Below are 27,817 nucleotides of genomic sequence, written 5' to 3'. Positions count from 1 at the left end.
TATTAATTGAAAAAGATTTAAAACAAATAGTTTTTAGGATCCTATAGTTCCCTAAAACTGTATTAGAGATACAGTAAAGAGGGTGATAGGAGTTGTAAGGTAGTCTCCAACATCTGAAATGGCTATTCAGCTGAAAGATGTCTGTTAAGATCTGACAATTTACATAAGTAGTTTGGTTTTGAGCCTAGATATTCTAAATACGTACATACTACATTAGATTGGAAATTTTTTTAGCAAATATCCACCCATATCACTCCACATACACAGACTCCATTTATGCAAATGCTCTTTATTAATTTATTGGGGATTTTTAAATTTAACTTTTTCCTACAGAATACTGATGCATCTTCATTGTCTAAATCTTCTCTAAGTTAACAAAAGAATCTTCAGAATGAGTGTGTCCGTTATTTCTTCATATCAACTAATTCTCTTAATATGTCTGTAATCATTATAAAACTTTCCTGAATGGAATTTCAGTTGTAACCATGACAGCCCAGACTCAAAACACCAAAAAAGGTGACTTTTAGAGCTACAGTAGATTGAGTAAAAGAAATAACTAAGCCACACAGTACTTCCAAATACTAAAATGAATGCCTTCTAAATTTTATCCAGCTTTATCAAATCATCAGAGTAATGTCCTATTTGATGAGTTCCTTATTGTAAGAAAATTGTCTTCCTTATTAAGACAGTTTAAATGCTTTAATTCAAAAAGACTTTCCTGAACTTGCAAAAAAAAAAAAGTGAAACCCCAAATGAAAGATCACACCACATACTAATCAACCCAGAATGACCAACACTAAGACGCAGCCTAGTCTAGTAAAATTACTGAACTTCATAGTAAAAGAAAATATTCTTTGTGCATGCAGGCCAAAAAACGATAGTTTATAAGGAAAGCAAAATCATATTGTCATCACTTTGACAGCGACATTTTATGCCAGAAAAAAAAAAGGAAGTAACATACTTAAGACTCAAGGAAAGAAAACCTGAACCAAAAAATCTATACTCAGTTAAATTTCAAATCTAAAGACTTCAAAGTGTTATCAACACGGAAATGGGAAAAGGGAATAAGAATCTACTAGAGAACAAGCCTCAGATATCTAAAATCACTAAAGAAAAGCCACTATAAGAGCTGACAGTGAGCAGTAAATGCTTATTTGTAGAACTGGGTTTCAACAAGGGTTATAAAGGAGAGGCTAGAATAGATAATGGGTATATGTTCTGACAATGTGGACATAGTACAATCGCAAAAAATGGGAAAACATGCAAAAAAAAATCAACTTTCCAGTAATCATATTGTGGTGATACTTAGTTTTGTTAACTACAGCTATCATGGTCACAGATGTGGAATAGCGCAAGTGAATAATTATGTGATGTTTTAATTCTATCACCACTGTGTCCTTAAAAATCAGGATTCAAATATGGAAGAAAAAGGACGCAGCTGAAAGAAGAGGTAGGATTATATTTGGAAGTATTTTTTTAATTCAGAAGGTACTTTATCTTTTACAGAAAGTATATATACACACACACACACCCCTTTGTATTTCCTAGCCCCATTCACAAAAAAAAGCTTAGAAACAATAAATAACCCATTAGCAATGAGCATCCCTAGTACACAAACGGTATTCCTGAAATACCATTTCCTGTTAAAAGAAACCAGGTTCCTTGAAGAAATGACTGATTCCAGGTCTGGAGCTGGAAATGTACAAGATAAACCTGGAACACCTCGTCATTTCTAGATGTCAAGGAAGCTATCAAAAACTGCTAGAGTTATGTCAAATATGTCTAAGGAGTCAACTTGAAAGATGTTCCCACTACCAAAGATGAGCCAATTTGAGTCAATAAATATAACGATAATGGACTGAAACACACAAAATGGGTAAAACCAAGAGTTCGTAATAGTAAGAAAACTTAAGTGGTCATCTCTAGAGGATAACAGGAAACCACTCAATTTTGAAAACCAGTAAATAAAGGGAAAGAATCCAGCATCTATCCTTTCTTTCTTACATGAATTGTACCACTGGGTAACCAAATAGAAGATGAAGAGAAATTTCTCCTTATAGAAAAATTTCAGCTAATAAGTGAATAAGAATGGTTTTAGCTTAACACTAATTCCACCTCCTAATGCATTAATGGATCCAGACATTGAGCAATGATAGCTACTAACATCAAAATATGAGATATCCAGACATTATATGCCTCCTGATAAAAAAAAACACGCCACTACCCATAAAGTAATCCTGCGAAATAAGAAATAAAAAATAAACGGACCCTGAATATGATTTAGCCTATCAAGTCACTGGATATGAAGGGAACAGAAGAATATGATAAACTAACACAGGAATGCAATCGGCAAAATCCTAACTGTGGGAAGCCCTACAGTGCGTATAACACCATTTCTTCAACAAATAAAGGGGGGAAAAGAAGAGATGAGGGAGAAGAAAACTAGATTTAAAAAGACTTCAAACAGGGCTTTCCTGGTGGCGCAGTGGTTGAGAGTCCGCCTGCCGATACAGGGGACACGGGTTCGTGCCCCGGTCCGGGAGGATCCCACATGCCGCGGAGCGGCTGGGCCCGTGAGCCATGGCTGCTGAGCCTGCACGTCCGGAGCCTGTGCTACGCAACGGGAGAGGCCACGACAGTGAGAGGCCTGCGTACCGCAAAAAAAAAAAGACTTAAAAACAACATATCTAACAAAATCTGGCAAATCTAAACCACGGTGTTTAGGGATGCATATCTGAGTGCTAAAACTATAAAGAAAACGATTACCATAAAAGCTAGAACTTACTTTGGGGGAGCATAAGAAAGCTGTGATTAGGAGGGGGAACATGGTGGGCTCAGTAATATCTCTTGACATAGGCGGTGGTTATAAAAGTACCTTCTAATTCATTCGGTCTGTATTTGTTTAATAAGATTTTCTGTATTGTGAAATATTTTATGGTTTTTAAACATTAAAAAATTACTGCTCCTATAATTAACAATCCCCAAAGGATCAAAACTGGAAATCTTTTCATACTCCACGAGCTTGTCCAATCACACACATCCAAAAAAAAAAAGAAAGAAAGAAAAGTCTCCAAAGTAAAATCTGTACTTCATTTCCTGTGAACTATTAATAGCCTTTTGCTTTTTTATTTATAGGCACTTCTTATATATTCTATATATATTAAAGAAATTAGCTCTTTACATTGCAAATACTTCTTCCAATTTATTTATCTTTTAATACTGTTTATTTTTAGCTTTTGGGTTTTATGTCATCCTTAAAAGACCTCTCCCAGTCAAATTTCTTTTTTCAAACATCTCCATGTTTTCCTTTAGTTATTTTACGGTTTCATAAAATTTCTTGGTAAATTTTTTATCTGTCTACACTTATATTGGTATAAGATATGAGGTCGGAATCCAGCTTTTTTTTCCTTTTAGTCAGCCCTCCATACACATTAGGGAGATCCACAAGTGTTTGAGGAACTTAAATATATCACACCAACCCAAGTAAACTAAGTACAGAAAAAGTTCATACAAACTTGTACAATGTAGGTCCTAGATTACGTTTCTTTGGAATGGAATGAAATGGAATGTTGGTTTACTAATTACTACTTGAAACTATCTTTATGCTTGGGTTAAAACTTCCCTCACACTTCTATCTACTCCACGTGAACGTGAAGAAGTCATTGAAATATACTCTGCTGCTCTGGTAGAAAGGGGCCGCTACAACACAAAATTTTCTTTAAAATGCCCCTAAATGAAACTCCCTTCCTCCCTTTACACAAGTGGCTTCTTGTGGAAAAAAGATGCGGAGGCCTCCCTTCTGCCAGCCCTACAATCTTAGGCTGGCCACAGACAACCGACAGCTCAGAGGCTGGCTTCTGCTGGATGCAAGGGGGTGGCAATGGCAGTAGATTAATAAATAAGCATTTGGTCAATAACTCATCTTTTAAAATGTACAGAGACACAAAAGACTTAAACAAATGCAGCTGGAACACCACATAGTTATGCAGGGCAATTTAACATGATAACCACCCTTTAAAAAAACATACTACCTAATTAAGGTTATGATTCTTAGAGTGTGCTACTGGATTCTATTTACGAATATTTTATTTAGGAACAAAATTGATATTCATAAGTAAGACTGGTCTGTAGTTTTCTTTTTTCTAACATATTTATTTGTTTTGATATCAATATTATGCTCACGTCATAAAAACACTTTTGAAGTTTTTCTTCTCTTACCACAATATAAAGAGTTTACACAGCATTGGAATTACCTATCCCCTAGAAGCTGTGAAGATCTCAAGCCCGAGAGGCTGACGCACTGAGCGCTGGTAAGGGGGTGGAGCAAGTGGAGTTCTCACACATGGGCCAGTGCTTCAGCCATTCTGAAATCTGTTCTGCAGCAGCTGCTACCTGACCCAACAATCCCTCTTCTATGTATATACCTGAGAGAAATGAAAACATGTCCACCAAAAGGATAACAGCACCTCTACTCAAAATAGCGAAACACTGGAAACCCGCATGTCCATCAACAGGAAAATGGACATAATAAAATAGATGAACCTCCCAATGCTAAGTTCAAAAAAAGAAGCCAGACACAAGACGAGACACTCATGATTCCATTGCACTAATCTGTGATGAAAGAAGTCAAGTAGCAGAAACCACTGGGAGGAGGAAATGACTATGAGTTGGAAGAAGAAGGTTTCTGGGGATCTGGTCATGTTCCATACCCCAGTCTCGGTGATATCTGAACTGTATGTTCACGTCATTAAAATTAATCAGGTTATACACTTATGATTTATTTCATTCTATTTTTTCAGTTATGTAAAATTAACATGGTAAATTACACAAACATTAAGTGTTGTAACAGGGTCCAATCAGGAGAAAAAGAAAATGCACAAGTAACTTAAACAAGAACGCTTAATATAAAAAACTATTAATTTCTAAAAGGTGGTTGACTACTAAAAGGAGAACTCTAAGGAATAGAAAAGGGAGGGAGCAGATACTATCTACAAGGTTAAGGGAGAGAACACAGAAATGAACTCTTCACTGGAAAGGCTGTAGCTACAGCCCACCGGGTGGCAGAGTTCTCTAGGGTGCCAGCTGGTCCATAGGAATCCACCCGCTGGGGTCCTGGTGGAAGCAAGATACTGCCTACCAGCGTACTAAAGAAAAGTCACAGAGAGTAAGCATGCTGGCATCCATGCCTTAAGAGAGGAAAAAAAAAAAAAGCACACTACAACAGCAAGAGAAGCCCCTTCCCCACTCTGCCTGGCAGTGTCTGTCCCTCACCCTCTACTGACTAACCTAACCTTGTGCTGGAGAAGAAAACACGTTTACAGGGTCTAGTTCAAGTATCACCAACAGAGCAAAAACAAGTGTATTTGGAGTTGAGAAGCAATAAATTGATAACCTGCACAAATGTATACACAGGTTGACAAACGTTTGCACATGCATACACACTTGAGAACCAACCACCCTGATCAAGATACAGAACATTTCATCATGCCATCAAGTGTCCTAGGGCCCTTTTCTGCCAACACCCATTCCTGTTCTTCCCAACAAAGGCCAGTGGTTGTGCCCCTCGGGGTGGGCCACTTCCTCTGGAGAACCCTACTCTGCTGCCAGTTCCGTCTGAGATGGGTCTCAGACCTGAGAGGGCCACCTTCAACATCCTCCCACAACCCCACCTGACCTTCACTGCGCTTGGCAGCACCTCTTATTTTCTGGTTCAGAGTAAAAGAAGTCTCCGAGTTTCAGAGAATATGAAATCGATGTGTCTCAAATCTCCTTGTTCCTTTTCAGAGGATTTCTGAAAAGAAGAAAGGAGAATTATTTAAAACCAGAAGTCCTTGCTCAAAAACTGTAGTAAATAACATGACCATAAACATTTACCTCAGTAAAGAACTTAAAATACTCATTGGAATTAAACAATTGCTTTAGTACATTATAGGTTTCTCCTAATAATGAAACCAATACCTACATTAAGGTTTCTATTAAAGAATAAAACGGAGGGCACAAACCTCTACCAAATTAAATCTTTCTGCATAATTTCTGCCCACCTGGAGCAAAGCAGGTTATGACGGCCAATCCAACAGAGAGATTTCAAAGAAAAGAAAGTTTACCGTCACTGACCATTACATAAACTGACCACTTCTTTTCTCACTGATATTAAATGAAATTCAGATGCAAGTGAAAAGCACATGAAAATGCAAATCAACACTGCCCTTTACTGAAATCACTTGCTGGTATATCCCATATTAGCATATTCACCAAAATTTAATTGTAAACAGAGTAATTATGGTACTGAAGTTATTAAATACACAAAGCAAGCTTGGAACTATACATATTCAAATAGAATTTCAGTGGCAGATCAACTTTTATATCTGAAACAATACCCTAATTAATAGTCAGCTCTGGTAATAAAATGGTCCTCTGTTTTTCAGATAACATTCCAGAAAAAGTTCTGCTGTGAATATTAAAAGTTTTGTGAAAAGAGTCTTAAAATTCCAATAGCTATATTTATCACAATATGGTACTGTATTTAGACAACTGGCATTTTCCAAGTCCTGGATTCAAGTTTGGAATATTTTTTTTAATCTTCTGCTGAGGAGAGAAAAAAGCTTGAATGAATCAAATAATTCCACTTACACTTAATGAGCTCTATGAATTCATCATACCCAAACTGGGAAATTACAATGCTGTATAAATCCTGTCACATACTGGATGACTAGTCATAAATTTTCCCTAAAACAGGTATGCACGTAAGTTCCTTTGAGGGGGTCATATATTTTTATGAAATTTTCTTTAAAGTCATAAGCTTCTCTGATGTTTTAAAACTGTATAGAGACACAGTGATTCAAGGATAATTTTCACCATGCCATTAACATGGTACCAGCATATTCTCAGCTCCACTCTTTGTAGTAGAAAGCACTTTCTCACCCTCCCCTATCTACACTTGGTGAAATCTTTTCCATATGCAAAGGTCTAGCTCTTTTTTTTTTTTAACATCTTTATTGGAGTATAATTGCTTTACAAGGGTGTGTTAGTTTCTGCTTTATAACGAAGTGAATCAGTTATACATATACATATGTCCTCCTATCTCTTCCCTCTTGCATCTCTCTCCCTCCCACCCTCCCTATCCCACCCCTCTAGGTGGTCACAAAGCACCGAGCTGATCTCCCTGTGCTATGTGGCTGCTTCCCCCAAAAAAATGGTCATGAAGAACCTAGGGGCAAGATGGGAATAAAGATGCAGACCTACTAGAGAACGGACTTGAGGATACGGGGAGAGGGAAGGGTAAGCTGGGACAAAGTGAGAGAGTGGCACGGACATATATACACTACCAAACGTAAGATCTAGCTCTTCTGCAGTCAGATATGACCTCTGAAGCTTCAGCACTGTTCTTACCTCTTATTGCATTTGATAAATGTTCCCTTAAGTTTATGAACTCACTAGGTAAGAGAGCTGTCTTACAATACACTGCACTTGGTAGGATTTCAATAAATGCGTAAAATTATACAGCAGAAAGGTTAAGTTTCTTTTCCTCAAATACCTGACATCTAACTTTATCCTTAATATATAATGCCATTCCTTTTAAAAGCCCAGCAATTGAAATCCATGTTGAACCCTATTTATTCTCCTCAAAACTGTAATTCCCCCTCATAACTCTCAACAGATGACCTCATCTGCTGCTTTAGAGAAAAAAGCCACAAACTTCAAGTGGAAATTCCTTTTATCTTTCCAAGACTCAAACCTACAAACCACCTGCACCCACTTCAGGCCTAACTTTACATCCATCCTATCCTCCTTCTGTGATCACAATTTAGGGAAGCCCTCCTCCTCCATCAAACATCAGCTCCTTCTTCACCTGCATCCCATCCCCTCCGACGTCCTGACATAAACTATTAATTAACCCCTCTGTCAAATGTTCAACATCTCCCTCAACTAGATCCTTCCCATCAGCTTTTAAATATGCTCATGGCTTGCCCATTGGGGGAAAAAAAAAATGTTTTTTAACCCCCCTGCACTATCATCCTAACTCTCTTCTCCCTTTCAGCACCAAGCCTGTACTTATGAACATGTCCTTTCTCCTCACCCTCCCCACAACTCACTCCATCCGGACTCTCCCTTCACAAGCCCACTCAAACTACTCTTGCTCAGGGCACTAACCCAATGACCCGAGGAATCATCTCATTTGCTCCGCTCATTACCCAGCAGTGCTCAACACTGTTGTTAATTCTTTCTTTCTTGAAACGTTCTTTCCTTTTGCTTTCACAACACAACACTCTACTGGTTTTCACTCTACTGTTTCCGGCCACTCACAGTCTAGGTACTTTGGGAAACACAACAGTGAGTAACACCTCATTCTTTCAAGGATTTTGTTCCACTTTTTGATGTATAGTTTTCCAGGATTGTATCATGCTAAAAAAGCAGACCATCGTACATGGTCTTACACCAAATACATCAAAATACAAATTCTATAAGAATAAATTACATAAAATAAAAACATGCCATTAAATAAAATTAAGACCTCTGGAAATAAAATTAATAGCTTTAAAATTAAGATGGAGGCATATACAAAAAATATAATTGATTGATATGAATATTCCTTTAAGCTAACAGATCTGAAAAGAGTTGATAGTGTCGAAGAAATACCTGCACACCCATGTTCAGAGCAGTACTATTCACAACCACCAAAATGTGGAAGCAACCTAGGTGTCCGCCCACAGGCAAATGGATAAACAAAATGTGGTACAGATGTACAACACAGTATCATGCAGCCTTAAAAAAGGAAGGAAATTCTGACTCATAACATGGAGGTACAAATACAAGTGGTATTATTTCAAAGACTGTTCTTATACATGCTAATTACATAAATCTACTTGTTTTCACAGCAGTAAATAAAGGTTAACTGTGAATTATGTGAACTTATGAAGAAGAGTAATGATTTGTTCATATATTCACTCAACAAACATTTATTGATAATCTGCCACAGGCCAAGCACTTGTTCTAGGCACTTGCTATACTTCAAGGAACAAAACAAAGGTCCTACCATTTGACACTTATATTCTAGAAGAGACAGATAATAAAAGCTAACATAATGGGTAAGTTTTAGAGAATAGGCAATATTTTAGAGAATGCAGATGCTATGTTTCAAAAAAGAATAAAGTAGAGCAGGTTGAGGGGAGGGGATAGAGGACGGGGAGTGTAAGGTGACCGGGGGCAGCGTGCAGTATTAACGGAGAGGTCATGGTCAGCCCCACTGAGGAGGTGAGATCTGAGCAAAGATGGGAAGGAGGCCACGTGAGTATCTGGGGCAGATATCCTAGGCAGAGGGATGAGTGGTGCAAAGACCCTAAGTTAGGAGCCTGTCCCGCAACCGGAGAAGAGTAAGGATGCCAGTGTGACTGGTGTGGACTGAGCAAGGGGAAAGAAGGAGAAGTCAGAGAGGGAACACGGGAGCAACAGATCAAATGGAGCCCCGCGAGCCACCATAAGGACTCTGACTTTAGCAAAAGGGTAAACATAATATTTGGAACGGGTTTATACTTGCATTTTAATTCACAGTCCTTCAAATAAATCAAAATGAATCAAAATGAATCAAAATGAAAATCATACTCTGAACACTCAAGAAGAATTCTCCCACTGACCAATTTCTCACCAAAATTTTTACTTTTTTTTATATTTCTGGCTAACGTGTATTATTCCATCCTCAAAATCCATTTCATCTGTAGGCTAAACTTGATATCATGATTACCAAAATCTTAAGTGCCATTGTCACTAAAGTCACCTCAAGGTAGGGGTTTTATAATGGATCAACTTCCATTTCTCAAAAGTACGGGATAGGACTAGGCCCTATTCTCCCTTTAACTTAAACTAAGTTATTTGGTAGTGCTACTAGAGTAGATGGTTGCAACTTTTTGACAAGAAATATAAAACTTTTACCATTCCATGCCTCCTTTTAAATTTAAAATAAAAATAACACTCAAGGGCTTCCCTGGTGGCGCAGTGGTTGAGAGTCTGCCTGCTGATGCTGGGGACACGGGTTCGTGCCCTGGGCCGGGAAGATCCCACATGCCGCGGAGCGGCTGGGCCCGTGAGCCATGGCCGCTGGGCCCGCGCGTCTGGAGCCTGTGCTCCGCAACGGGAGAAGCCACAACAGTGAGAGGCCCACGTACCGCAAAAAATAATAATAAATAATAATAATACTCAAACCCACAGAATTCTATATTATTACAAGTCATAGTATCTGCTTCATTAACTCATTTACTCAACAAATATTTATTGAGCACATACTCTGTGCCAGGAACTATCTAGAAGATGGGAATAAAGCAGTAAACAAATCAGACAAAAATCTCTGCCCTCGTTGAGCTAATATTTTGTTTAGGAGAGACAGATAATTTTTTTCAAAATTAAAACATGAGCTACGTCCAATGGTAATAAGTGCTAAAGGAAAAAAATAAAGCAGGGACATGGCGGGGGGTGGGGGGTGGGGGGTGCAGAGATGAAACCGAAAAGATGATCTGGTAAAGCGTCACAAGAAAGTGACATTTAAGCAAAGACCTGTAAATAAAGTGAGTGAAGTCAGCCATGCAGTGATCTAGAGGAAGAGCACCCCACACTGAGGGAGCAGCGAGTGCAAAGGCCTAAGGCCAGGACATGCCCAGCCTGTCCTAGCAGCAGCAAGGTGGCTGGTGCATCTGGCAGAGAATGAGCTCAGGGAGAACACTTGCTGGTGTCAGAGACATAAAAGGGCAAGGTGTGGCCATCACGTCCAACATGGAGGCCCCTGTAAGGACACTGACTTTGAATCTAAGTCAGATGGGAAATCACGGGAAGGTCTGAGCAGAGAAGTGGCATGCTCTGACTTAGGTTTTCAAAGGATCACTCTGGTTGATGCGTCAGACAGACTGGAAGGGGGCAAGGCAGAAACACCTACCAGTTATTACAATGGTGTTGCTACTGGAATAACCACTGACTGCATTCATCCTTACTGAATAGTAAGGATGTCAATTTTTTACAAACTGACCTGATTTTAAGCCGCTAAAGAGGAGTACAGAAGAACGTAAGAGGTTTTTTAAACGTTTTTTAACTTTACACAAGCTACCCACCCCCAGAAAAACAAGTCTACAGTACCAAGTAGAAACAATCAATATTAGTGACAGATGGTCTAGGAAACATGCTAATCATCTCATATTCTAGATTTTCTAAGTTCTATCTTTATGGCAATTTAGTTCACCAGGAAATTAAACATTTGAACTCATTTATTCCAAAGGCATTTATAAAACACCTCCAGAATATGTGCTGGAAACTGTGCTAGGGACTGGAAATATAAAACCAAACAAAATGCAACCTTTGGCTTCAAGAAGCTGCACTTAGCTTCATGCAAAAACACCATCACACAGTTATGATTTAATATTATACCATCAGCTTCAAACAAGGGTCAATAAAAAGCCCTCCAGGTAAACAATGTTTCTGAATCCTTTGATAAAACTATTTATTACAGACAGTGAGCAGTTGTACACATCAACTCTATTAGTTTCAGGGTGGGAAAAAAGTGCCTCTTCCAGTGATGCAAGTTTTTAAGATATTAAGAGCTATGAAACTCCTGTTTCCCCTTTTTCAGTGGGTGCCTGGAAGTTCAGAGCAAAAGTATAAACTCGATTACATAACTATCCATTGTCAGAGGTAGTAATTCTCAATCCTGGCTATACATCATGGTTACCAGTGGAACTCTGAAACAGTAAAGGCCCTACTCCACAAGAGCCCCAGCATCTTCTATTTTAATCCTGCACAGGGGGTTGTGATGCACAGACTGGACCACTGGTCTAGATATAGTCATCCCTCAGTATCCTCAGGGGACTGGTTCCTAGATCCCCTTGGATACCAAAATCCACTCAAGTCCCTTATATAAAATGGCATGGTATTTGCATATATTCTACTCACATCCTTCCATATACTTTAAATACTATTACTTATAATACCTAACACAATGTAAATAATTGTCCATGTGGCAAATACAAGTTTTGCTTTGGGGAATTTTCTGGAAATTTTTTCTCAAGTATTTTTTTTTTTGCGGTACGCGGGCCTCTCACTGTTGTGGCCTTTCCCGTTGCGGAGCACAGGCTCCAGACGCGCAGGGTGGCCATGGCTCACGGGCCCAGCCGCTCCGCGGCATGTGGGATCTTCCCGGACCGGGGCACGAACCCATGTCCCCTGCATCGGCAGGCAGACTCTCAACCACTGCGCCACCAGGGAAGCCCTCAAGTATTTCTGATCTGCAGTTAGCTGAATTCACAGTTGATTGAACCTGTGGATGCAGAACCCACAGATATAGAGGCCAACTGTATTCTGGTACATCTTCCTTTCTTCATTAAGTCATTCATTTTCAATGTAAGGGCTCTATTACATACAACTCTATTGTATTAGAGGATTTTAGAAGTTGGGTAAAAAATATAAAATAGTGAATGAACGATTCAGAAGGAGCCTCCCCAAAAAACACCCTTTTCCCATCCCACCATATCCCAGGCCAAAAACATTTATCCATATTTCAAACTTATTTGAAATTAAGAAGTAATTACAGGGCTTCCCTGGTGGCAGAGTGGTTAAGAATCCACCTGCCAATGCAGGGGACGTGGGTTCGAGCCCTGGTCCGGGAAGATCCCACTTGCCGCGGAGCAACTAAGTCCGTGCACCACAACCACTGAGCCTGCGCTCTAGAGCCTGCGAGCCACAACTACTGAGCCCACGTGCCACAACTACTGAAGCCCGCGTGCCTAGAGCTCGTGCTCTGCAACAAGAGAAGCCACTGCAATGAGAAGCCCACACACCGCAACGAACAGTGGCCCCCGCTCGTCGCAACTAGAGAAAAGCCTGCATGCAGCAACGAAGACCCAACGCAGTCAAAATTAAATAAATTAATTAAAATGAAGAATTACATATTTTGGTGTAAATGGCTTCCTGCCAATCTACAGTAAGTCAAAGAATAAAATCAAATAGGAGATAATCAGTCAATAAAGAACTTCATCACCTCTTTTGCTAAATTACATTGTGAACAATTTGAAAGCAATACATCTAAGGACAGTCCTCTTACAAATGAGCCAGTTAATCAGAAGTTGATTAATGCATTGGTTTAGTGCTAAGAAATCATATGAAAAATAAAATACAGAATCTTGAGTTTTTATAGCCACTTCGCAACAATACACAGGGTCTTCTTCATATATTTACTTTTGTCCCCACAAATCCTACAGTTGAGACAGAACTATAAGGATGACCACAGGAATAAAAGTAGAGTTACTACCAATACCATTTAACACAAACAACTGAGACACAGGAAGGTTAACTCAGTTCTGTTAGGGACACCCAATCAGTCCCCTGGTTTCACTCAGAGAACCAGCCATATCAATCAAAGTATGAAAAACATTCACAGCCATATGGTACCCTTAGTAACACTAACAAAATAAGAGTCAAATGTAACACAATGAGAATTTAGAAGTGAACCTCCAGAGATAATGATCCCATCAATTCATAGATTTATTTCTGAAAAACATTAAGCTAAACTCAAACTGTGATACAATCTTTAGAAGCAATTGTCACACTGGTCATGTTTTCACACTTAAGCTGGAAAGAACTAGGTGAAGACTCGAACTTCTAACTTGGAAAAATAAAGTAGATATCTTCAAGGAGAAAAATTTCTTCCTAGTCAGATTTTTTAAACTTGTATTAAAAAAATGATTAACATTAGATTATAAAAAGTTTTGGTATAGTGAATAAAATGTTTAAAATATAGTATCAAATGTACTTCTTCAACTTTTATTTCCTTTAAATGATTTCCAAAAGTTCTAAAAGAGGCAGAATTAATTTTTAACTGAGAACACGTAGTATGGTACAATTTCAAACACAATCCCAAGATACCTCACTACCACCACTTGCCCCCAAAAAGGAACGATGTCATGAAGTTTTTGCTACGCACTTCTTCTGACTTTTGATGCAGTGATTAAAAGATCCATCCATGGAGTCCTAACAGGTCTCCATGAACCAACCATGAAGAAGACACTACAGAAATATTTAGAAAACTTCCTGCTCTGCCCAGGCAAAGGCATCAAATCTAAGAGAAGAACAAGTTTGAAGATGCCAACCTCAAAGGGAGGTGGGTGCCTAGCTCCTTGACCCATAAGCCCTACAAAAAGAGCTGAAAGGAACGCTTTTTTTTTTTTAATTAAATTTATTTATTTTTGGCTGCGCTGCGTCTTTGTTGCTGCCGTGCAGGCTTTCTCTAGTTGCAATGAGCGGAGGCTACTCTTCATTGCGGTGCACAGGCTTCTCATCGCAGTGGCTTCTCTTGTTGCGGAGCAAGGGCTCTAGGCACGCGGGCTCAGTAGTTGTGGCCTGCAGGCTCTAGAGCGCAGGCTCACTAGTTGTGGCGCACAGGCTTAGTTGCTCCGCGGCATGTGGGATCTTCCTGGACCAGGGCTCGAACCCGTGTCCCCTGCACTGGCAGGCGGATTCTTAACCACTGCACCACCAGGGAAGTCCCAGAACACTTCTTTATGTAAAGCAATCACAGGAACTTTTCTAAAATTAGAAATTTTGAACTATATTGCTAATATTTTGTATAACATTTAGCACACTTTGCCAATCTTGTAAATGACAGATTTCCCATTAGTTCTCCTATTTTGGGGGCGGGGGGGCGGGTTGCAAAATTAACTACCAAACGTTGCTCGTGGTTAATTCTCCGGGTGTTCAGTATTAAATCTCTGCAAGATAGCTACTGAACAACATCTTTCCTTATATATTCTTGCAGCAGGGCTCAAAGGAAGACTATTTCTAAATACTCTAAAGGAAATTAGGATGACCAAATAATCAAAGTAAATCAGAAGAGTACTATAGACATAAAAAATTCTGCATGAAAACAAAAGAACTTTGCAGAATCTCAGAAACAAGAAGGGTTTTCTAAGCAACACATAAAATAAAACACATAAGGCCTAAAGAAAACTGATAAATTTGACAAAAATTCTCCGCAGGTTAAAAAATACCATAAACAAATTCAAAAGACAAATAAAAAATACCTACAAGACCTATGACAAAAGGCTAATTTTCTCAGTACATATTCAAGAATCCTTTAAAGTATAAGAAACAAAAGACAGAAGCCCAACAGAAAGATGGGAAAGTGACATAGAGAGGCAAATTCATGGAAAAAGAAATACAAATGACCTAAAAAAAAAACCTTATTAGAGGAATTTTCAAATGCATACAAAGTAGAGATGTGATATAATGAACTCCCATGTACACGTCACCCAGTTTCAACAATTATCCACACATTGCCAGTTTGTTTCCTCTGTATAAAAAATCCACTAGCCCCTCCCAAGACTAGTTTAAAGCTCACCTCAAACATCATATAATTTCATATGTAAATTTTTCTAACAGGGACTTTTTAAAAATACACTCACCATATATCATTGTCACACCTAATAAAATTAACAATTCCTTAATATCACCTAATAAGTGTTCAAATCTCCCCAACTTTTTTATTTTTAAAAAGTCTTAGTTGATTTTTTAGTCACTGTAACTGGCTGATGTGTCTCTGAATCTCTAACGGACAAGTGCCACCTCTCTCTTTAATTTTTTTTCCTTCCCCTTGTCATTTGTCCTGTAAAATTTCCCACACTTTGAATTTTGCTGATTACCTTAAAATTGTCACGTAACCTTTTATCCTATATTTTTTGTTATTGCAGTTGCTCAAAGTGTCCTATCTCTGGTGTCTGCCTTTCAGCAATAGACCACCAGGAACAAACCTGTAGTTAAATCAATTGGGAGAACACGCACCACAGGAACAGTGGGGCATCTCATAAGAGAATGTTGTAAAGAATCTATGATAGGATTTGGGCTTTGGTTGGGTAATTTGGGGGAGGGCTAGGGAAGCAGGAATTTCTCTAGTTTCTTTTGGATGCGGTTAGAAAGTGGGGTAATTCTATGTTGGGTATCTCAATAAATCTTATCGGAGGGGAGACTAGAACCAAGATAAAGCAGTAATTGGTAAAGAAGCTGCGGTCACTCATTCTGGCCAAGTATTTTGTGGGTGGCAGCAACCTTGCTTTTGTTTGTGCTCTGTCTCATTTTTCCGTGCTCTCAGAGAAACTTTGAGGCAATCTGTGAGATTGTTTATGTTTAAATGGAGAACAGCGTGGTCTAGCGGTGACACCAGGCCAGCTTCTGAGTGCCAGGGCCGCTCTTCTCCTTTTTCTTTTGCACTAGACAATGAAGCCCTTCAAGTTGACCACCGTGTCCCTCTTACTCGACCCCGATAGTGCTGGATATTTTCCTTGCCTCACAACCATGGACAGGTAAGTTAACAGGGCCAAGATTCAAAAAATATGTATGGCAAGTGTAATTTTTGCAAAAATGCCTTTTTTGCTAATTAACTTCGAAGTACTGAGAGTGTGCATACTGCAGAATCATTTGCAAAACGAAACGTCTTAAAGTGGTAAAATATTTGCTTTAATGACTAATAATGTAAATGTCATAAAAAGAGTATAAAAGACAAAACAGAAACATATTCAATGTTACTATAAATACACAGCCTAACTATTAAATAAAAAGAAGGATGACTTCCAATGATCAAGAGGACAAAATAATGAAATAAATAACTGATGTAAAGCTCTTCAGAAAAGTTTTTAGTTTTTGTTTTACTAATACAAAATGTTGACAAAAATTCAGTTGAAAAACCTTGATGTGATAAACTACTGCAGAATATATGAGAAAATAGTTAAGAAAATAATGTATAAAAATAGTACCATTATGAGACTACAAAAGGATCTATTCCAATAACGAGCAGATGTACATTTTCCCGTCTAAGGTATTCCACAGTTACATATTTTGCCAATGGAGGCTGTTGCCAAGAGATTGCAAAAGGGCTTGAGAGCACTCTCAACCCTCCTGCTCATTATAGAAAGGATGAATGGTTCCTGAACAAAACGGAAAAAAAAAGGAAGGAAAACCAAGGAAAAACATGTTTCTAGTTGAAAATAAATCAAAGTGAACATTAAAAGGTTAATGAACTCAATAATAAAAAGGCAACCCAATTTAAAAACGGACAAAGGATCTGAATAGACACTTCTCAAAACAGATAAACAACTGGCCAATAAGCACACAAAAATATGCTCGACCTCACTGGTCATTAAGAGAAATAAAGATCAAAACCGCAAAGAGATACCACTTCACACACGCTACCATGGGTATAAACAAAAAGACAGAAAATCACAAGTACTGGTGAAGATTTGGAGAGATCTTCATTGCTACTGAAAATGCAAAATGGTGCAGTCACTTTGGAAAACAGTTTGGCAGTTCCTAAAAAAAGTTAAACAGAGTTACCACATGACCCAGCAATTCCACTGGTACGTATATACTCAAGAGAAATGAAAACATATGTCCACACAAAAACTTGTGCATAAATGTTCACAGATAGCAGCATTACTCATAATAGTCCAAAAGTGGAAACAACTCCAATGTCCTTCGACAGATGAGTGGATAAATAAAATGTGACATACCCATACGCTGGGATTTTATTCAGCAATAAAAAGAAATGAAGCACTGATTCATGCTACAACATGGATGAACCTTAAAAACATACTAAGTGAAAGAAGCTAGTCACAAAAGACCACATATTGTATGACTCCAATTATGTAAAATTTCGAGAATAGGTAAATTTATAGAGACAAAAGCAGGTAAGTGGTTTCTTAGGGCTGTGGGGGCCGGGGGGCAGTGGGTGATGGCAGAAAATGGAGAGTGACTGCTACTTGGTAGGGGAGTTCTCTTAGGGTTGATGAAAATATTCTAAAATTAGATTATGGTTACAGTCCTGTGAAAATACAAACACTGAACAATACCTTTTAAATGAGTGAATTGTATGATAACTGAACTGTATCTCAATGAAGCTTACTTTTTAAAAAAAGATTAATGAGAGGGAAAATGTGATATCAATGACAAAGGAAGGAACAATGGCTATCCTGAAGTTATGACATCCTGTGTAAAGAAACTATACCTTCTGAAAGAAGGGTAGATATCACCCCAACGCAGGCTACTAAGAACACAGAGGAACCAGCAAGGGGTACACTTTGTCACATTACCAGTGTGGTTCACTGACTACTCCACTGAAGAGCACAAGTACAGTATGCAGCCACCTTCCAGAGCACACATGCAACATGAGAGAGAGAATTCACTGAGATTAGAACTCATTTGAGCATGAATGACTTCTGCTGATTCCTGAAACTCTGCATTGTTATCTGTGATTCTCAGAAGTTCAAGTAGGAAACTGAAGGAAAGGACAAGCAAAATGAATAGTATATGTATATGACATTCAAAAATGGAATTGGTGTCCTGAGCCATGGCTTACTAAAACAAAATGATGAGCTCCTGGCAAGGGACAGAGAATAACAACAAGATCAGAAGAACAGGTGCGGGGGCGAGGACTTACCACCGCGATCAAGAAAGCTCTTTCCTCAGTAGCTTAGATGACAATCTAGATGGCATACTCATCATAACTGGTGATAACATAAAGCTGGGAGATATCAAGAACACATCAGATAACAGAAACGAGTTGCAAGAATATTCTGATAGGCCTAACTAAAACTGTAAACTAGGGAGAATAATCTAACAAACTAGAGCCAGGATGAAAATCAGAAAACATTTCATTCAAATCCTTCATTTTGCAGGTGAAGCTGAGGCCACAAGGGTTTAATAACATGCCCAAGTTCAGAAGGTGCATTAAAGGTAGATTAAGGCTGAGAATACAGGAACCCTAACTCCCAGACTGGTGTTCACCTGACCCAATGCTACCTGCTACTACTCGTATAGATAAGCATATGGGGAAAAAGGGAACCTAGACCCTTACCTCACAACACACAAAAATCAACTCCTGAAAACTGAGACCTAAATGTGAAAGGTAAGATGATAAAACGTCTTGAAGATAACATAAGAAAATATCTTCATGACCACAGAGTAGCAAAAACTTTTTAAACAAGACACAGAAAACACTAGCCATAAAGGAAAAGATGGGTAAACTGAAATTGATTAAAATTTAGAATTTCAGTTCATCAGCAAGACACAAGAGTGAAATGGCAAGTCATAGATGGAAAGGGATTTTTACAATTCATATTTTCAACAAAGGATTCATATCCAGAATATACAAAACTCCAACATTTCAATAAGAAAAAAAGACAACCCAGTTTGTTAAAAATGGGTAAAAGCCTTGGAACAGGCAGTTTACAACACAGGATACCTAAAAGGCTAATAGCATATGAAAAGGTGCTCAAGTCACTAGTTATCAGGGAAATGCCAATTAAACCACAATGAAATCAACACAACCACAGAATGGTTAAAAAATTTTTGTTAATGTTTAAATGACAGTACCAAGTGGAAGTGAAGTTGCAGAGCAATGGGAACTCTCAGTTTGCTGGTAGGAATATGAATTGGTACAATCATTTTGGACAACTGTTTGGGAGTAATTACCTATTAAAGCTAAAAATACATATGCCCTATGACTAGCAACTCTACTCTTAGATCTACACTCAACTAAAGTGAATATATATATGAAGCAAGAAATATGAACAAGAATGTTTACAACAGCATTATTCATCAACTGCTCCAAAGTAGAAACTATTCAAATAACCATCTACAACAGAGTGGATCAACTGTGGTCTATAATTTGAGGTAGTTTTAAAAAATGGCCACAAATTTTTTGACACACCTTCCATAAAGATGTGAGGTCTAAGTTCCCTCCCCTTGAATCCAGGCAGGGTTGTGTCTATTTCAACCAATAGAGTATAGTGGAAGTGATGTTATGTGACTTCCGAGGATAAGTCACTCTCGGGAAGCTTTCTCTGGGAACCCAGCCAACGTGTTTGAAGAGCCGAAGCCTTGTGGAGAATCTGCAACCAGGGCACAGCCACCTTTATAGCAACCACCATACTAGTGATAAGGTGATAAAACTTAGTCCCAAAACAGAAGAGGAAGAATATGCACTGAAGAAAATAAATATAACACCAACCTAAGCCCCTACACATGCAATGTCCAATTTAAGCTTGGTTTCTTATTACAAGGGCCCAGAATGAGGATGCAGGAGCTCATCTCCAAACTGTTGTGATTTTAAACAATACCAGAGAGACTGTGCTCACTGGATATTTCCTAAACCTCCTCTCCTTCTCAAAGGAATCTCTGCTTCTGGAAACAAACATTGACCTTCCTCTTGTTATATATGATCATCAACCCCATTACAGCCTTTTCAGCAGCAAAATCTGAACACTATCCAAAGAGTCCACCATGGACTCAAAAGTTGCAAAGAAGCAAAGCAAGTTTCAAGTAGAAGTTTCTGACTCCATTCAAACTGTTTTAGATATACCGCTGGAAAAATAAAATAGCCACTTTCAGAAAAAAAAAAACCAACAAACTAGGTGCTCTGATCAACAATCCCAGATGAGGATTTCTCTGGTGGCGCAGTGGTTAAGAGTCCGCCTGCCAATGCAGGTGACACAGGTTCAAGCCCTGGTCCGGGAAGATCCCACATGCTGTGGAGCAACTAAGCCCATGCGTCACAACTACTGAGCCTGTGCTCTAGAGCCCGCAAGCCACAACTACTGAGCGCACGTGCCGCAACTACTGAGCCCACGTGCCACAACTACTGAAGCCTGCTCGCCTAGAGCCCGTGCTCCACAAGAGAAGCCACCGCAATGAGAAGCCCGTGCAGCAACGAAGAGCCAACGCAGCCAAAAATAAATAAATAAATTTATAAAAAATAAAAAATTAATATGGTTCTTGTTTAACCCCAACTAAGTTTGGAGTGCTGTGTTATGTAGTAATCAATAACCAAAACTAATGTATTATGCAATAACAGATAACCAGAACTACCGAGCTATTAAAAAAAAAAACACAACATACTATATATGCAACAACATGGATGAATCTCAGATACAATGTTGAATAAAAGAAGCCTGGTTAAAAGGAGTACATAATATAATGCCATGTACATATAAGTTCAAAACGAGGCAAAACTAAGCTATAGTTATAGAAGTCAGAAGAGTGGTTACCAGGGTGGGAATAATTACTAGAAAGGGACACAACAGAGACTTCTGGAGTGCTAGAATAGCAAATGTCTTGATCTTGGTGGTAATTATAGTGTGTTCACTATGTTAAAAAAAAAAAGAAAAAAAATCATTGAGCTAGCTAAGATTTATGCACTCTTCCCACTATGTATTTTTTTGAATCAGTAGAACTTGGTAACCTAACAGTTAAGGGTATGAAGGCAAAATAAAGAATGACTCTAAGTTTTCAGGCATAATTGACTAGGTAATATCATTAACTGAACAGTTAAACCATGGGGCAAATAAAAACAGAAGCAGAAAGCAGAGACAATGTCCTATTCATTTTGTATTCAAGTACCTACCCCAGTACTCAATACACAGTCACTCTGGCTTCCAAGATACTCTTATCATTTCTATCCTACCTTTCTGCCCACCCCTTCTTGGTCTCCTTTGTTGCCTCCTTTGTGTCCAGCTGCCTCTTAATATTGGGATTCCTCAGCCTTCCGTCCCCAATTCCCCTTTCATAGACGTGCACACGCACAAACGCACACACCTTTCTCCTGTATTTTCAATTTCAGTTGACAGCATCATCATCACCTACTTGTTCTTTTGAACTAGAAACTTCAGAGATGACCAAGAATTGGGATTGCAGTTAGCTAAATTAAAAAAGAAAAATTTAACAGGATAAACGTAAGTTCTCATGCTTGAGCACCAAAACTAATGCATAAAAACAGAATGAAGAAGATACGGCTTAAACAGATCTAGGGGTTTAATTCAACTCTAGGTTCAACTATGACGTGGTTATCAAGAGGATATAGCTGATAATAAGAATGTAGTATATAGAAGAAAGGCAATATTTTTTCCTAGCCTAATAGAAGAAAAGTGTTGTATCTAAAACAAGAGATGCAACTCAATTTTTTACTAATCAAGCCCTGCCTGGAGTACTGCATTCAATTTTAAGCGGTGCAGTTTAAACAGGGGATTAAATCAAAGGAAAGTCACCAATGTGGTGAAGTGACATGAAATCATGCCTTGTAAGGAACAGTTAATGAACTAGATGGAGTGTTTCAACGCAAAAAGACTGAGGAGACTAGATGACAATCTCTGAGTATTTGAAAAACCATTACGTGGAACAGGAATTCAGCTTGTGCTACATGTCTCCAAAAGACAGAATTGGGTGGGAGAAATAAGAAAGTAGATTTCCACTCAATCTAAGAAAGAACTTACTAACAGTCAAAACTTTATGAAAAACAGGGACAATTTTGCCTCCCTGGCCAGGGATGCTAAACACCCAACAATTCAGAGAACAATCCCCTACAACAAAGAAGGACCCATCTAAATGTCACCAGTCACATGGTTGAAAAACCCTGTTCTAGAAGTAGTGAGCTCCCTGTCATCTGAGGCATTCCATTATAGACCAGACAATGTGATGATATCCAATACATGACTTTCAAGAATGGTGGGAAATGAGTGGAATAAAGATTTTCTGTTTCAATAACGCTCTAGAGAAAAATGCCCTCAGGCATGTTACAGCGATGATAATGGTGATGAGGATAAACACTTACTGAACACGTACAGTGGACCAGACATGATACCAAGTGATTCACTGTACATATTTCACAGGTCATTCTCAAAACCACCTATGAAATAGCTACTATTTCACCTTGATGTGATGGTAAAATTAGGTTGCCCTGATATCATACAGCTGTCAATCTTGGAACTCAGATCTACCTGACTCCAATTATGTACATCACTGTCCCAACCATAAATACTAATGACTTCAAAGCTTTCGTACTCTAGAAAACAAATGAAACAGCACGTATTCTAGAAGTATCGGGACAATGTCTGAACAGGTTTGTACTCACTGCAAACCTAGTTGGCTGGGAGAAAGAGGAAAGGATTATTTGAAGTAGTCCAGTGATGAAGGAGAGATCAATTATACTGACTGTCCCCAACTGCCTACTTTTGTAAGAGCCAAGAAGCTCTTATATGCCCATGGAATCTCAGTCAGAAGCTGAGATTAATGATGACATCCCTTTATCCATAGGCGTGAAAGCTCAGGATGGACAGACGTTTGAACATCCCCGACTGGGAATCCTGCCCTTAACAAATACACTAGATGCAGATACATGGTTTCTTGGCTGCCTCTACGCAAGCCCATCTGTCAGGATGGCAGTGTGCCTGCTCACATGTTGGTCAAACTGTCACTAGGGCATAGGTGCCAAGCAATGATAGTTTTAAATGGGCAGCTTGCATAGCACTGTAAGAGCTTGCTCTTCTGCAGGGAAAAAAAAAACCAAAAACAAAAAACTCCGCTTTAATACTGAAGGGTTGCAATCACAAGTAAAACAGTCTTGGTCAATCTGAACATTTCAGTGGAAAAAAGATCTAGACTTGTGGAAAAGAGTCAGACTAAGGAAATTAAATCAAACAGAAAAAGTGCTTTGAAGGCAAATAAGTGATTGCACTAAAGCTTTTCACATTGCCAACCTTTCATTAATACACGTCACGGTAATCTCTTATGCAGTAAAATCCTTTGCTCAACAAGTCATCATTGATGTTTTATAAAAATGGAATGATATGGCTTTCCATGTTCTAAATTAAAAAGTAGAAATGCATGGATATTTAGCAGTTTGACATTAAATAAGTTCTATTTGTTAAGTGGCTATTTTTTAAATGACAGAAGTTTAATCCACATCCAAGATAATCTTTTAAATGCACAAAAGAAGGCAGAAACCAAATGAGTTTCCCAAAGGTGAACAGAAAAAGAAATATAATTTCTTCGGGGAAAGAATCAAGAACGGGAAGTGGATGTTAAAACAGAAACTGAGTATTTTGGGTCACAAATCAATAAATTAGGACTCGGGGGCTGTCACGTACATCCCCCTGACTATAAGCAAAATGTCCCTAAACTACATCTAGGTTCCTATTCTATCTCTAAAGATCCTTTGGATCACTAGCATGAAGTATCTAACATTCTTATTGCTTGGAAATTCTTCCCTCAGACTAAAACTCTAATGCTGCAGTTTGAGCTGTGTGTCCTTGTTCAGTCCTCGGTGATTTTGAAGAACAGCTGGTCATCATCATTCTCCATGTGGTTCTTCATATACAAGTATCAGGACATACTGATTAAATAACCCCTAAGTCTCCTCTTAGCCATGATAAATAAAAGTGATTCCATTAACTTTTCCTCACTGGACCAATTTATCAACTCTTTACGTTTTTATCATTTCAGCTGCTCACCCCTTGGCCCCTTTTTAGGCCTGATAAGAAATGTCACCCACATCAACAATGAGCCAACATGTACAATTTACTAAAAGAAGCATTAAAATGAAGGAGTTTGAAAGTCCAGCAGAGTTCCCAGTATCCATCACTGAGGACAGTGGCAAAAGTCTGAAATCTACCATTATTCTTCTAGGAAACACAAAGGACATTGTTATAAAGTGACACCACTGTTTTGGCTTTGTGGTAGATGTCTGTAACACAAAGTACTAAGTCAAGTTCCGGGTCCTGGCTATAACCTGTTCTTCCTACCAACCTATTACTGTACTGCTATACGTGCCCCTAAAACAACTTCTCTTGAAGACCATCTCTCCCATATCATTTTTCCTGCTCAAGAACCCACAGTACATTCTAGTGGCCAATGAAACTGACTATAAACTGGCCAGCAGTTTTCTAGACTCATGAACCAACTATCCTCCCCTTCACTCCCTTCACTCCCATGACTCCCCAGAACAGCCAGTTCTTACTTATTTTCTCTAGGACCTAACTTTGCTCATGCTATTCTCTAAAATGTGTTCCCACTTCCTCTCAAATCTATACATAAATTTTTTTCAAGACTTAAGGCATGAGTCTTCATACCTTCATACACCTTCAGAAATCTGTATTAAATCTGTATTTTCATCCTTACTTGCTTACTCATTTCCTCCTATCTTCATTTTGTATGCAGTTTACAGTGTACAGCCAGCTGATTTTTGATAAAGGTTTAAAAAAATGATTCAATGGAGAAAGGGTAGTCTTTTCAACAAATGGTTTGGAACAGTTGGACATCCATAGACAAAAGAAAAAAAAAAAAAAAGAACCAAGACCTAAACGTCAAACCCTCTGCAAAAATTAACCCAAAACAAATTCATTGATCAAAATGTAAGACATAAAATTGTAAAACAGAAGAAAACTTGGAACATCTACTTGACCTAGGGTTTGGTAAAGCGTTCTGAGACATGCATGACACCAAAAACGATCCATACATTGGTAAGTTGAACTTCATCAAAATTAAAAACTTTTGTGCTGCAGGAGACACTGTAAGAGAATGAAAAAACAAGCCACAGACTGAGAGAATATATATACAAATCACATATCTGGCAAAGGACTTGTATTCAGAATATATAAAGGATACTCTAAACTCAACAATAAGAAAACAAATTAGAAAATGGGCAAAAGATTTGAACAGACAAATCACCAAATGAGATATGAATGTGTGGGAGTGAAAAAAATTTTTTCCACTACACTTCTAGGTTCTTTTGGCTGGTATATTAATTAAATTGACATATGACAGATTAGCAGGAGAAAAACAAATTTAATTACCTCCATAAAAATATGGGACCCAAGGGTAAATTGGGCAGTTGAGGCTAATATACCATCCTGAGCTAAGGAAGGGGACAGGGGCCTGGGACTTCAAAGGGGAGGAAGGTAATTCAGACAATAAGATCAGATGCTTTGTTATTAGATGCCAAACAGATAGGGCTTTCAGATAAAAGTTAGCTCTGGTAATAGCTCTCTCTGAGCCAGGCTCCCTATCTAAATTCATTTGGCAGTTGAAGTGGAGGTAAAAAGCTCTTGAGTCTTTTGGGTCTCCACTGTCTTTGGCTTAAGACAATCTGCATGCCATAACGGCACATTTGGGGGAGGCTTTTTCTGAAACCCTTCAAATGGCAAATAAGCACATGTAAAGATGTTCAACATCATTAGCCATTAGGAAAGTGCAAATTAAAGCCATTATGAAATACCAATAATACACACCTATTAAAATGGCTAACATAAAAAATACTGCTAACACCAAATGCTGGTAAAGATGTGGAGAAATTGATCTCTCTTGTAGTGATGATAAGACTGTAAAATGGTACACCTCTGGGAAAGTTTGCAGTTTCTTAACAGTTTAAACACACACTTACCCCTACAACCCAACAGTTGCACTGGAGTATTTATCCTAGAAAAGTGAAAATTTATATTCATACTAAAACCGGTACATGAGTGCTCATAGCAGCTTTATTTGTAATAGCCAAAAACTAGACAAACCACAACCTTCAGTGGATGATTATGTGGCAAAGCCATACAAAGGATGAGCATAATACAATGATCAAAACTAGGAAATTGACATTGATAGTGTTAGTAATAAAAGTACTTACTCAAATTTTAGTTTTTACACTGTGTGTGTGTGTGTGTGTGTGAGTGCACGTACACACACGTGTACGGTCCTGTGACATTCCATCACCTATAAAGATTCTTATAACTGTCACAATAAACAGGACATACAACTGTTCAATCACCCCAAAGAAACTCCCTCATGCTCCCCCTCTATAGTCACACCATACCCCCAGCCCTCACCTTAGCAAAACTGATCTCTTCTCCATTTCTATAATTTTATCATTTTGAGAATACTATATAATGGAACTCTAATCACACAACCTTTTGAGGTTGGCTTTTTTCACTCAGTACTATGCCCTTAAGCTCTATCCAAATTGTTGCTTGTGTCAATAGTTTGCTCCTTTTTGTTATGAGTAGTGTTCCATTATATGGCTATACCACATTTTATTTGACCATTTACCCACCGAAGGACGCGTTGGGTTGTCTCTGAGTTTTGGCTATTATAAACAAAGCCGCTAGGAACATTCACATACAGGTCTTTGTATGAACATAAGTTTCTATTTTCCGAGGATAAAGGCCCAGGGGTGCAATTGCTGGGTCATGTGTTTGAAGTATATTTAACTTTTTAAGAAACTACCAAACGAATTCCCAGAGTGGCTGTACCATTTCACATGGGCAGCAACACGTGAGGTAATGAAAATTTGAAAGTCACAATTTCTACAATGCTTTCTAAAAGCCTGTAAAACAAGTAAGATTAAGCCTCTTAAATGTTATAATCTGACCTTAGTATTTTTTAAATGGATTTTTAAAACTTTTTTCCTGATTCCCACAAAAAGACTTCTTCTTTATTACTGCTAATGAGGAATGTATAATTAGATATAGTCTGTATGTTGACAGCTCTGTTGCTGTATTATATAAGCTGCAATAAGAAGTGGAACAAAAGCAACATTGCCAACAGAAACAGCAGTTTGTTTCTCTATGTTCCTGACGCAGTCTATGAAGACTAAAGGCTTAACAGCACTTTCTAACACACAATGTGATCACAATCCATTTATACACAGTATCAACAACGGCAGTTTGTTCAGCTCTTACTTGGTAAGACAATTTGAGGAAAGCAACTAATCTGAAATAAAGCTGTAGTTATCTTAGCTATAAGATTCCTAACTTCATGACTTTTTTAAAAATTTTGGATATAATTGACAATTAGATAGATAATGGAGTCTCTCTGGGATTCCTGAAACAAGGAGCTAGATCTGAAGCAGACATATCTATCCCAAATGTAAACAGCAATAAGTCTGCCAGTCTGCAGAGAAAACAAAGAAATGCACAGAAAGAAACTATAAAGCCGTGAAAAGAGTGGGATGGTGCTGCCCTTGTGCCCACTGACTTTCCAGTTC

General features: G+C 38.4%; 1 protein-coding gene across 2 annotated transcripts in view; it reads right to left on the bottom strand.

Annotated features, from left to right (window-relative positions):
* The window catches only part of VRK1 (VRK serine/threonine kinase 1), a 53,228-nt gene extending 46,109 nt beyond the window's left edge, over window positions 1-7,119 (bottom strand). The window contains exon 1 of one of the 2 annotated variants that reach the window (XM_089908186.1): window positions 5,675-7,119. The gene's annotated coding sequence lies outside the window, so the exon portion shown is untranslated. The remainder of the gene's footprint in view (window positions 1-5,674) is intronic. The other variant, XM_022576138.3, reaches the window with a different exon arrangement.
* Between the last annotated feature and the right edge of the window lie 20,698 nt (window positions 7,120-27,817).

This window comes from Delphinapterus leucas, chromosome 2 (genome assembly GCF_059928025.1).
Source record: "Delphinapterus leucas isolate spDelLeu-1000000601 "Yukka" chromosome 2, BTC_Dleu_Yukka2, whole genome shotgun sequence".
NCBI lineage: Eukaryota > Metazoa > Chordata > Mammalia > Artiodactyla > Monodontidae > Delphinapterus > Delphinapterus leucas.
Note: the sequence above shows the minus strand (reverse complement) of the source record. Positions and strands in the feature narration are given on the sequence as shown.